The sequence below is a fragment of the Nicotiana attenuata genome, chromosome 7 (assembly GCF_001879085.1).
Source record: "Nicotiana attenuata strain UT chromosome 7, NIATTr2, whole genome shotgun sequence".
NCBI classification, from domain to species: Eukaryota; Viridiplantae; Streptophyta; class Magnoliopsida; order Solanales; family Solanaceae; genus Nicotiana; species Nicotiana attenuata.
In genome coordinates, this window is record NC_031995.1 from 42,038,151 (window position 1) to 42,051,393 (window position 13,243).

The window sequence follows — 13,243 nt, forward strand, 5'->3', positions numbered from 1 at the left end:
TGTTACCGTATTCTCCGTACTATGGGTATCTCTGGATCGAGCGGGGTTTCTTTCACTACTTTTTCAGCTTCGAGGAGCCGCCTATGATTGGTGGCGCACCTATGAGTTAGACAGTCCAGACGAGGCAGCTTCACTGACTTGGACTCAGTTTTCAGATATGTTTCTGAGAGAGTTTGTTCCTCAGAGCCTCAGGGATGCATGGCGCGCGGAGTTTGAGCATTTGCGCCAGGGTGCTATGACCGTCTCGGAGTATGCTGTCCGTTACACCAGTTTGGCTAGACACGCCTCAGCCTTGGTTTCTACTGTTCGCGAGAAGGTTCGTCGGTTCATTGAGGGGCTCATCCCTAGCATCAGGTCCAGCCTGGCCCGTGAGTTGGAGATGGATATTCCGTATCAGCAGGTGGTGAATATTGCTAGGAGGATAGAGGGTATACAGGCTAGAGAGAGAGAGGGAAGGCAGGGTCATGAGAGAGAGAGCAGCCGAGATCAGGAGAGAGAGCTTGAGGAGGCGAGGAGGCCTCGTAGGCCGGTGAGATATACTAGTCCTTATTGCGTCATGGTAGAGGTTTTGCGGGTCAGCCAGTTCAGTTCGCGCTTCAGGCTTTGCATGGTGACTCAGGTGCTCATAGGTCTCGGAGTACCCGTATCGCACAGTTTCCACCGCCTCGTCAGCAGAGAGGGTGCTTTGAGTGTGGAGATACTAGCCACATGATGAGAGATTGTCCCAGACTTCGGACCGGTGTGTCCCAGCGAGGTATTCCGGCAGGTAGAGGGCGCCCAAGAGGGGGAGGCCCGGCTCGTTGATGTGTTTCATATAGTAGGCTTGAGGCCGGTGCGCCAGTTGAATGACATTCAGGTACGGATTCGGTTTGTTATAGAGGGGCACTATCTGTAGTTCACCACAGTTCTGCTTATCGGGGTGAGTTCCCTTATTTGTTGTTCCATTTATGAGTGTGTTTCATGATTGTACTCTGTCTACGTGATTATTCTGTTGGGAGGTTCTATGAGTGATAGCCGTGTCTATCGTCCGTTCCTAGCTGTTGTCGAGAGTTATGAGGCTAGTAGTAAATTCATGTTGTCTGTTTCGGTAGGTTTGATGTGATCTCTGAGTATTCTTGGTTACGAGCTGTGATTTCTATGCTCCACCGGTGTGGGAGCCAGCCTGTGTTGTAATTTGTAGACGGAATGGATCTAGTGAGAGTCTCTAGATGGGTTGATGTGCGCCCTACTTGTGATTCAGTGTTGAGGGCGGGACCCTCGTGATTTCAGGTGATTTGATATGTTGAGACCGGGCTGTGTACTGCGGTGAGGAGTTATATCAGTATAAGATCATTGTGAGTCTTTTATATGCTTTCATTCTTTCTTATTAGATGTTTTGTCGATTTGTGTTTTAGAAGAAACTGCGCTAGTTTGATTTGTTTGTTAGTTCCTTATGTGTTTCCTTTCTCATATTCAGTCATTCCCGTTCTATGCTTCTTGAGTTTTAGCTTGTGGGGTGTGTACCCGTTGGTATTGGCTGAGATTTGGTTATTCGAGTGTTTTGTTATACGGTTTTCGTGGTTATTGTATCATCGCCAGTGTTGTGGAGGTTTGAAAAAAGTTCCTGTTGAATATGAGGCTTATGGTCGGTACGGAATTGATCTCAGGCAAGTATTGCTATCAAAAATGATATTGTGGGCCTATGGGTGATGTGTCATGCTGTGTGGTTGTACCCTGTGTGTGTTGGCTTGTATTGAAATAGCTGGTTGAGACTGATACCGGATATGGATGTAGGATCGGGTCTTTTGGAAACGGATGGAAGGTGAGAATTCTGGCTTGAAGGCCTATTGGTATTGTTAGAAAGGTTAAATTTCAGTTGAGATGGTGTCGTCAGGCTTAAGTGGATTGGGGTGACGTAGGATCACCTGCGGGTGCATGTTGGAAGTGCGCACTCAGTGACTTGAAGACTCCAGGTATGTTCTCTATGCTCGTTCGAGGACGAACGAATGTTTAAGTGTGGGAGGATGTAACGACCCGACCGGTCGTTTTTAGAATTTACGCCCCGATCCCCCATTAACTGTTTCCCTTAAGTTCATTTCTGCTATTTTGGTTTGCCGGGACGTTCGGTGTTGAGTTTTGGAGAGTTTTGGGACACTTAGTCCCTAAATGAGAGCTTAAGAGTTGGAAAATGGTTCGTAATCAGAACAGTGTGAAGACGACCTCGGAATGGAAATCCGATGGTTCCGTTAGCTCCGTTAGGTGATTTCGGGGTTGGGAGCGTGTTCGGAATGTGTTTTGGAGGTCCGTAGCTAGTTTAGGCTAGAAATGCCGAAGTTTGAATTTTTGAAGTTTCCGGTCCGATAGTGAGATTTTGATCCGAGGGTCAGAATGGAATTTCGGAAGTTGCAGTAGCCCCGTCATGTCATTTGGGAGGTGTGTGCAAAATTTTAGGTCATTCAGATGTGGTTTGGTTAGGTTTTTTGATCGAAAGCGTATTTTGAAGATTTGGAAGTTCATAAGCTTGATTTTTGGTTTGATCCGTCGTTTCGATGTTGTTTTATGTGATTTGAAACTTCGAGCGAGTCCGTGTTAGGTTATATGACTTGTGTGTGTGATTAGACGGGGTCCCGGGAGCCTCGGGTGTGTTTCGGATGCTCAACGGGTCATTTTCCTCCTATTTTAAACTGATGTTGTTGCTGCTTCTGATATCCTTCTACGCGATCGCGAAGCTTCTCCCGCGATCGCGATGCATTGTTGAAGACCACCTCGAAATCCTTCTTCGCGTTCGCATCTGTCTCATCGCGTTCGCGAAGCCCAATTTATTTCCTCTTCGCGTTCGCATAGGCTTTCACGCGTTCGCGTATAGCAACTTCTGGACCTCAATATTTTCCTTCAACGCGTTCGCGTTCATGCTTCCGCGATCGCGAAGCACTATTTTTCTCTTCTCCGCGTTCGCGTTCTCATCATCGCGTTCGCGATGTACATTTCTGGGCCTTCTCGAATTTCCTCTATGCGATCGCGATCGTTGTTCCGCGATCGTGATGAACAAATCGCTGGGCAGACAGAATTAAACCCCAAATTCGAGGGTTTCACCATTTTTATCACATTTTGACTTCTAGAGCTCGGCTCTAGGCTATTTTTGAAAGGATTTTCACCTGGGCGACTTGGGTAAGTGCTTCTCACTCGATTTAGACCAATTTCCATGAATCTCCTCTTAATTTCATCCTTTAATTTCAGATTTTGAGTGAAAAATGGGTAAAACTTCATAGACCAAATTGTTGAGTTTTGAGAGGGTGTTTCACCTCCGATTTGGAAGATTTTTATATGGTTAGACTCGTGAGGGTACGAGGGTTCTGAAAATGTAAAAAAACTTATCCGATTCCGAGACGTTGGCCTGAGGGGCGTTTTGATCATTTTGCCTAATTTCGCGCTTTAGCTTTGAATTAAATAGTAGGATCGGTTTCTTGAGTGTTATTTACAATGTGTGATTTAATTGAATAGATTTGGGCCATTTGGTGTCGAGTACTCGTGGCAAGAACGTGGTGGCTAGTTGATTTTAGCCGGTTCGAGGTAAGTATCTTGCCTAACCTTGTGTGGGGAACTTCCCCTTAGGATTTGAGTCTTCCTTGTTGATTGTATTCCCTGTACGCGAGGTGACGAGTGCGTGCTCGGATTTATTTGTGGAAAATTGCCCTTTTAGGCTCTTAGGTACTTGTAATCACCAAATATGAAGTTGTTCTGGATACGATTGAGTTCCCTGTTATTAGTTCCACCTCTACACGACTTACTTGGAATTTATCTGCCCTTTTTGGTTATTCTTGTTGCCTAAATGACTTTTACTTGTTTAACTGTAGACATTGCCCTTCTGTAGTCACATTATCATTCCTAACTGCTTGTCTTTATCTGGAAAGCATTACTTCTATCTCTCGTGTAATTAATTGGTCTTAATTGGAAAGAAGTTAGATATCCTATGTTTAGTCGATACTTCCTTAATTGTAACTACTTGATCCATGTTAACTTCCTTGTTGTAGAACTGAGTATTATGGAATCGTTGTTTCGTATTATTTCTCCCTTGTTGAGTTGTTCTTATTGCGCTTAGTATTTCCCTGTTACAGTTATCCCTTGTACGTTAGTTGTACCGTCTTTTGGTGAACGGAATCTCTTGAGTTGATTCTCCTGCTTTGTTCCTGTATATATATATTGTCAGTTGTTGATATTGTGATGCACGAGGTTTCTGCCGTGCGGTTGTTGATATTGTGATGCACGAGGTTTCTGCCGTGCAGTTGTTGATATTGTGATGCACGAGGTTTCTGCCGTGCGGTTGTTGATATTGTGATGCACGAGGTTTTGCCGTGCAGTTGTTGATACTGTGATGCACGAGGTCTTTGCCGTGCTATTGTTGTCATTGATGTTTTGCACATGCGGCGTAATAAGGCGGGATATGCTATATGCTTATATGTGGGTTGCGCATGTGGCGGAATAAGGTGGGAACATTGTGATGCACGTGTGGCGAAATAAGGCGGTGCTTATTATGTTACTAATTGCACACGTGGCGTAATAAGGTGGGCTATGTCAGGGGTTGATTGTAAAGAATTGTGACGGCCTGTGGAGGCATTCCTATTTGTTTTATATTTTGATTGTGGGTTGCTTACCTGTATGAGCGTTGCCGCTTGGAAGTTGTGAGGAAACATTCGTACGTGCGGTCCGTTTCCCCTTTTTATGTTTTCTAATTGGTAGAATTCTTGTCAAACATTTGCACTAGCATACATGTAGCCGAACACTCCTATTAGAGGTGAAGTCCTCCTGATTTTTGCTAAGGGTGGAGGTACGCCCTCGTTATCCACTATATTTGAGAGAGTGGCCCTAGTTAGCCAGTTAGTGGTCAGTATGACCATGAGATTGATGGGGCACAGGATGCCAATTGTTAGATTTCAGATGCTGGGTCTTCGCGAGTTGTGGTTTGTCCGAGACTTGGTGAAATTGTGGAAAGAGTTGGATAAGACCTTTGTGAACATCATTGTAGGATATGAGTTATTGACTTGTTTTCCCATTTCTGTGTTGTGACCTTAGGATTTGGATTGTGATTCTGTCGTCATTTCCTATCCTCATTTATTATATTCTCGTTGTTACTTGTTGTATTTTTCCCTTATTGTGATTTGTAGCATTCTTGGTCATTCATGCAGTCTTTACATAATTATATGTCATTGCCATTATTCCTATGATTATACTGTTTATTGACCGGTAGGTGCCTTGACTGTTCCTCGTCACTACTCTACCGAGGTTAGTCTTGATACTTACTGGGCACCGCCGTGGTGTGCTCATGCTACTCTTCTGCACATTTTTGTTGTGCAGATACAAGGTACTCCCACTCAATTCTGTCAGCCTTGGAAGGATGCGTATCGGTAGAGACTTCAAGGTATATCTGCTACGTCCGCAGACCGAGGAGTCCCTTTCGGCTTTCTGTAATAAGTATAGCTATTTCAGTATTTCTCCTTTGTATAGATATTCTTCAGTCAGAGCCTCTTTTGTTTTAGACTTGTGATGTTGAGTTGCACTTGCCATGCGGCATTCAGTACAGTTTCCTTTAGATATTTGATTTGATTTTCTCTATTTTTCCGCAATTATTACATTTCCGCAAGTGTTAGGCTTACCTGGTCATGGGGACCAGGTGCCGTCATGACATGTTCACAGTTGGTGAACTAGGGTCGTGACAACGAGATGGATGGTTTCATGAAATGTGTGAACTCCTTGCAAGGAATGGGGTCGTACAACTATGCACCCCGGAAATTCTCTTTGGATCTTGAAAATATGACAACTCCTCCCACAAAGCCTTCTATTGAAGAGCCTCCTACCTTGGAGTTGAAGCCATTTCTTCCACATCTTCGGTATAAATTTCTTGGTCCTTGTTCTACTTTACCGATTATTCTTTCCTCTTGTTTGACTAACATGCAAGTAGATTCCACATTGGTGGTGCGTCAAAAGAGAAAAAGGCTATTGGGTGGACATTAGAGGATATTCGGGGGATAAGCCCGCCTTTTGCATACATAAGATCAAGTTGGAGGATGGCGCCAAACCATCTATTGAACATCAAAGGAGAATCAATCAGGCTATGCAAGAAGTTGTCAAGAAGGAGATTATCAAGTTGTTGGATGTCGCGGTTGTCTACCCTATCTCCACTAGTTCGTAGACTTCTCCGGTTCAATGTGTTCCAAAGAAGGGGAGCATGATGGTGGTCACCAATGACAAGAATGAGTTGATTGCTACAAGAACGGTGACCGGATGGAGGGTGTGCATGGACTATCGCAAGCTCAACAAAGTCACAAGGAAGGATCACTTTCCACTTCCTTTCTTAGATCAAATGCTCTAAAGATTGGCCGGTCGTGCTTTCTATTACTTTCTTGATGGGTATTCAGGCTACAACCAAATTCTTATTGCTCGGAGGATCAAGAGAAAATGACCTTTACATGTCCCTATAGTACTTTCGCCTTGCAGCGGATGCCATTTGGTTTGTGCAATGCACCGGCAACTTTTCAAAGGTGTATGATGGCTATTTTCACGGACATGGTGGAGGACTACCTTGAAGTTTTCATGGATGACTTCTCAGTAGTTGGAGATTCTTTTGATGATTGTATTGCAAATTTGGATAAAGTGTTGGCTAGATATGAAGAAACAAATTTGGTGCTTAATTGGGAGAAATGCCATTTCATGGTCGAGGAAGGCATTGTCCTTGGCCAAAAAATCTCAAAGAATGGAATTGATGTTGACAAGGCAAAGATTGAGGTGATTTCTAAACTTCCACCTTCAATTTCGGTGAAAGGTGTGCGGAGTTTCTTAGGCCACGCGGGTTTTTACCGGCGTTTCATCAAAGATTTCTCTAAGATGGTGAACCCGTTGTGCAAGCTTCTTGAGAAGGATGCTAAGTTCAACTTCATTGATGATTGCATGAGAGATTTTGAATTGCTGAAGTTCAAGTTGACAACTACTCCCATCATCACCGCTCCAAATTGGAGTGTCCCTTTTGAACTCATGTGTGATGTAAGTGACGTAGCGGTTGAGGCTATTTCGGGACAACACGTCAACAAGATTTTTCATCCAGTCTACTATGCTAGTAACACCATGAATAGTGCCCAAGTCAACTATACCGTTACGGAGAAATAGCTCCTTTCCATTGTGTTTGCAATTGAGAAGTTCCGCCCGTACTTGATGGGTGCAAAAGTTATTGTTCACACGGATCATGCGTCGCTTCGTTATCTTATGAGCAAGAAAGATTCCAAAGCTTGGTTGATGAGATGGGTGCTTTTATTGCAAGAGTTTGATATTGACATCCAAGATAGAAAAGGGAGTGAAAACCAAGTGGCGGACCACTTGTCTCGTTTGGAGGAGGAGGGAAGGCCGCATGATAGCCTTGAAATCAATGACTCCTTCCCCGGTGAGCAACTATTGGCTATTTCAATGAAAGAGGTGTCATTATTCTCGGATCTAGCAAATTTCCTTGCATGTGGAATCATTCTGAATGAGTTCTGTTCAAACCAAAGGAAGAAGCTCAAACGAGATTGTCAAGATTATTATTGGAATGAACCATATCTCTGCGGATTTGTACGGATGGGGTGATTAAAAATTTGTACGGGAAGAAGAACAAAGTGAAATTCTTGGGGCTTGTCATTCTTCACCATATGGTGGTCATCATAGAGGAGAAAAAACAACAGCCAAAGTGCTTAGTTGCGGCTTCTATTGGCCCACTCTTTACAAGGATGCAAGTGAGTTAGTAAAAAGATGTGATGAATGCCAATGGGCCGGTGGAATCTCAAAGAAAAATGAAATGCCTCTCACTACCATTTTGGAGATCGATATTTTTATGTGTGGGGTATTGACTTCATGGGTACTTTTGTGAGTTCCTACGGAAACTCTACATCTTGGTCGCATTGTATTATGTGTCCAAATGAGTTGAGGCCGTTGCTCTACCCAACAATGAGGCGAGAAGTGTGGTAGCGTTCTTGAAGAAGAATATTTTCACAAGATTTAGTACACCGCGGGCTATTATAAGTGATAGTGGGTCACATTTTTGCAATAAGGCTTTCGACACTTTACTTGGCAAGTATGGTGTTGCTCATAAAGTCACGACTCCCTATCATCCACAAGCTAACGGTCAAGTGGAAGTCTTCAACCGGGAGATAAAGAGTATTTTGTCTAAAACAGTGAATGCTAACTGGACGGATTGGTCCAAGAAGTTTGATGATGCATTATGGGCTTATCGGACGGCTTACAAAAACACCTATCGGAATGTCACCATACCGGTTGGTGTTCGGAAAAGCTTGTCATCTTCCGGCAGAACTTGAGCACAAGGCCATGTGGGCTCTAAGGAAACTGAATTTTGATTAGGATGTAGCCGCTAACTTGAGGGTTGCACATTTGAATGAATTGGATGAGTTCCGGTACCATGTTTATGCAAGCTCGTCCTTGTAAAAAGAAAAGATGAAATATCTTCATGACAAATACATTTGGAAAAAAGAGTTCAAGGCGGGCGATCTTATATTGTTGTTCAACTCAAGGTCGAGGGTGTTTCCCGGAAAGTTAAAGACTAAATGGAGTGGTCCTTTTGAAATTGTGGGTGTGACACCTTTTAGTGTATTGGACTTGAAGAACAAAAACAATGAAGTATTCCGATTCAATGGTCACCAAGTGAAGCACTACCTGGAAAAAGTTAGAGATAGACACATCGTGGCGGTCATTAATTTCAATTGATGGTATTTTGCGTCGTGCCGTGATGTTAAATCAGGCGCTTCTTGGGAGGTAACCCATATTTGTTTTCTTTTTTCTTTTGTAGTTAGGTGTTATTTTTGTGCTAACTTGATGTGAAGTGTGCTACAGGGCTGAGTGTGATTTACATGAATTGTGGACAGAAATCTAGCTAAGTGTTGCAAGAATTGCGGACCGCAGTCGATTTGTGCGGAACACACATTTATGGTTGCTGCAGCAAAAGTGCAAAGTGGCCGCAAAATTATCTTGCGCACCGCACAACTGAAAGGTTGAAAATGTCAGGTGAATTTTAGTCTGTCAGGAAAAAGGTCGATGTGCGACCGCAAGAGGAATTCTGCGGCCGCAACATGAAATCTGCGGCCTCACACAAAATTGTGCGGACCGCAGAAGGAAAGCTACTTTGAGACCCCAGGTAACAGAGTGCGGACCGCACATAAAATGTAGGCCGCACTCGCCGTCCTTCCCTTAGAAAACCAAGTAGTATAAATAGAGGAATAGGGGCCATTGTTACGTTTTTTCCCCTCTCTAAGAACAAACACAGTAATCTCTTGAAATTTCTTGGTGAATCTATTTGTCCGCATACACAACATCTTTGATCAGTCACTCATCACTCTCATTTATGGTATGCTTCAATTTCTTGTTAATATTTTTCTTTTAATTTGTAGATTTTTAGTTATTTTTAGGTCATTTGTCAAAAGAATTCAATTATGATCCATGTGGGGGTAAATCTGTAGTGGGTCAACTAATACATGCTCTATGGGGACTAGGTCAACATATTTTCATGCATCTATGATATTACCATGTCAATTTGTGCACAAAATTGAAAAACCTAGAATGACCTAACTAAACTGTTCGTAACTTTTGAATTCTGCAGCCGCACTTGAAATTGTGTGGTCCGCAGAAATTGATTTGTCACGACCCAAATCTATGGGCCGTAACGGGCAATCGGTACCTTACTTAACCAAGTACCAACACAACATATCTTTTTTATTGTACTTTCATTGGCAAACGGGCCAAACGGGCCGTCATGGGCTAACCAGAATAAACATAGGGGAATACTCAATATAGGATGACCCAACCTGATATAAAAACTTATACATGTGACATACGGACCTATAAGGCCAACATGATCATTTGTAAACTCAAAACATAGGCCGGCAAGGCCATACAAGCATTCATATACATGACATCTGTCTACAAGCCTCTAAGAGTACATATTTATCATAAAGGTCGAGACAGGGCCCCGCCATACCAAACAATACGTGTCTAAACCATACTGACCAAACAAGAAACTCCGGAGCAAATGGAGTGCACAAACATCTTGTGCTGAGCAGATAGCCTACTTGGAGGACTCTCGACCTGTCTATCAGGACCTGCGGGCATGAAATGCAGCGTCCCAGGCAAAAGGGACGTCAGTACGAATAATGTACCGAGTATGTAAGGCACATAAATAAGTACATAAAAGACATGGAAGAAATATAGAGTAAATGACTCAACTTGTAAGTCTAGATAACTCTGTAAATCATTAAATACTTTTAGTGTCATGCGTATGTGTATGAATGTCATGTCGTGCATAGGTACATGTGTTCATAACATCATCAAGCCTCTGAGGGCATCCCATCATATCATCTCGGCCACTGTGGGCAAAATCATTAACGTATACCAGCTGACCAGGTAGTGGTGCGTATATAACGCCGTAACATTGTATATATATATATATATATATATATATATATATATATATATATATATATATATATATATATATAACGCCATCTGGTCATGCGTCAATGTACATGTATATGTGAATGCAATGCATGAGAAGTATGTCAGTAAAATATTTCGGAATGTCATAAGACCATTATGCCTTTGAATAATATCATGAAGTAAACTTTTTCAACTTATGTATTTTTTGAGACCCATGAACAAATGATAGAATAATATGACACATGGGGAATCAAGAACATAAGCATCTCTAGCATTTCTATGAATAGAGTCATTTATGAAAGTTGTACATTTGCTCATTTCGTTTGCATCGTATGGATCATGCCAAAAGGAGAGAAGGGATAACCTTAACATACCTGAACCGATTCTCTTGACGATCCCTCTAACACATGTCTTTTGGGAAAAACACGTAACGGCGGATCGAAGTAGGGAAAAATTCGTATGATATTCTTGCAAAAGATTGTACCGTACTCTCTTAAAATTGCAATTCCCGTTGTTATTACGCAGTATAACTTCGTATGAAATTTTGTTGAAGCAAAATCACGTTTCCAATCTATCTCACTTTGTAAAGGGTACATATGAAATCTTTTGTTGAAGATGCGTTACTCCAGGTTTATACGGAATTGTATCGAAAACACGAATATAGCAAAACACGCAGAATCAAAAATAAGAGCTCGATCTACAATTGATTGGAAGAACATGAACCAATTAGATATGAAACCTAATTACCTCTATGAACTCAATCAATTATAATCCTAAGCTATGAACATAAGAGCCAGACCTAAAATTGATTGGAAGAACAAGAACCTATTAGGATATGAAGTCTAATAACCTTTATGAACTCAGTCAATTGTAACCCTAAGCTATGAAACCCTCAAGAGATTGGCAACTCTTGATAACCCGGATAAAGTAATTAAGCAATTAAGCATTAACTATTAATTGCTCACCAACTAAGACTAATTTAGCACTAATGAGGCAATAAAGAATTAAAGGCATAAACATAAATGCATTAATTAAAAGATAAGGATAAAGGGTGAGACTTGCATGTCTTTAAGTTTATCATTCATCAAGTCTACTTAAAATAAAAGCCTAAAGGGTTATTTATACTAGAGAGGGCATTTGGCTAAAAATGACCCAAATACCCCTAAGCTAATTCTAAGGAGCTAAGTGTAGTCAATTATTACAAGTATAGCCTTCTTGATCTTGACTCATTTAAAACACTCCAATGCTATGATGTTGACTTGGAAATCGTTAGGCAAGCTCATCTGGCATGTATCATCCTCCCCCCTAGAAAGAAATTCGTCCTCGAATTTGGATCTTGCAAAACCAAGAAAGGGGCAAATATAAATACCAAGTCAATCACAATCAAAGCAATGTATATCCAAGCTAAAAGATCAAAGATCACAAACTTGCACTCAAAAGTGACACTTTTATATTATAGCCAAGTGTCATAATCTATAAAGAATACATCTCTAACACAAATGACACAAACTTGACTATAAGGAAAGTAATACTCATGAGAAGATTCAAGAGAGTGTAAAGTTTCATGCTTCCAACAAAGCCACAATCTTGTAAATCCTCGACAAAGTGCACACTTTTATGGTATAACCAAGTGTCATAAAAAGAAATAAAAATCGTACTCTCCAATCCAAAGAAAGACACTTCACCATGATAAGAAACAACTCCGGGGTCAAACACAATTTTTAATTCCAAAATATCTACATACTTTCCCACAACTTCACATGACAACTTAAGAGATATGCCAAGCTCATCATGAATCATCATATAAAGAGCATCACATCACTCAATGTTAAAAGTCTTTACCTCAATAGCCTTAGATAAACACAAAATAAGCATAAGCCAAACGTACATACCATTCTTGCTTTTGTGCAAAACAAAAAAGCTCTTGACAAAAAATATGCCAAAGTGTTAGTTCAAGGCCTTTCTTACCCTTAGCAACTTTCTCTTGTTGAACCTTCGTAAAACAATCAATAAAGTTAGGTTCTTTTTGCTCAAAATGGTCACTCAAAACGCCAAAGAAACATTATTACCTTTTCTCATAGAAGCATTAGCAAAATCCGACGAGAATGTTCTTTCAACAGTAAGAATAAGATAAGTAAAACAATTAATACTAGTGCTAGCATAACAAACTTTACTTTCCTTTTCACACTCAACAAATTCATCAAATGATGCATAAAGAATTTTAAAATCAAACACAAGAGAAGTCAACTCATTGGACTACAAATGGAAGTTTTCTTCTTCTATATTTATGTCATTGTAAGTAACTTGTTCACTCTCGAACAAAGCATCTTCACACTCACGTTTGCTCATTTCACCACCAAAGTTGAATCTTTTTGCCAAAGGAATGAAAATAGAATCAAAAAACTCATCAACACATTCTTCTTGACTCATTACTTCATAAAGGTCAAAACTATCTTCCATCAAAGTTATAGTGGAGTCAAAAGAATCATCACATGTATCATCCCATAAAGGTGGGGTATCATAAGATTCAACATCACACACATTACTAGCTAAGGATCCATTAAACAAAGAACTAGAATCATCCAATAACAAAAACTCCTAGCTAGTTGCAAGCCATAACTATTTTTCTCATTACAAGATAAAGAAGTATCAAACTCATCAATGTCATAGCTATCTTTCAAACTCAAAGTGTTGTCACCACAATCAACTAAAGTATCATGAGTAGAAGGATAAGCTATTTTACCTTGAAGCTCTTCTAACGTGAAATTCTCTTTACCTTGTACTTGTTCATTAAATTTCA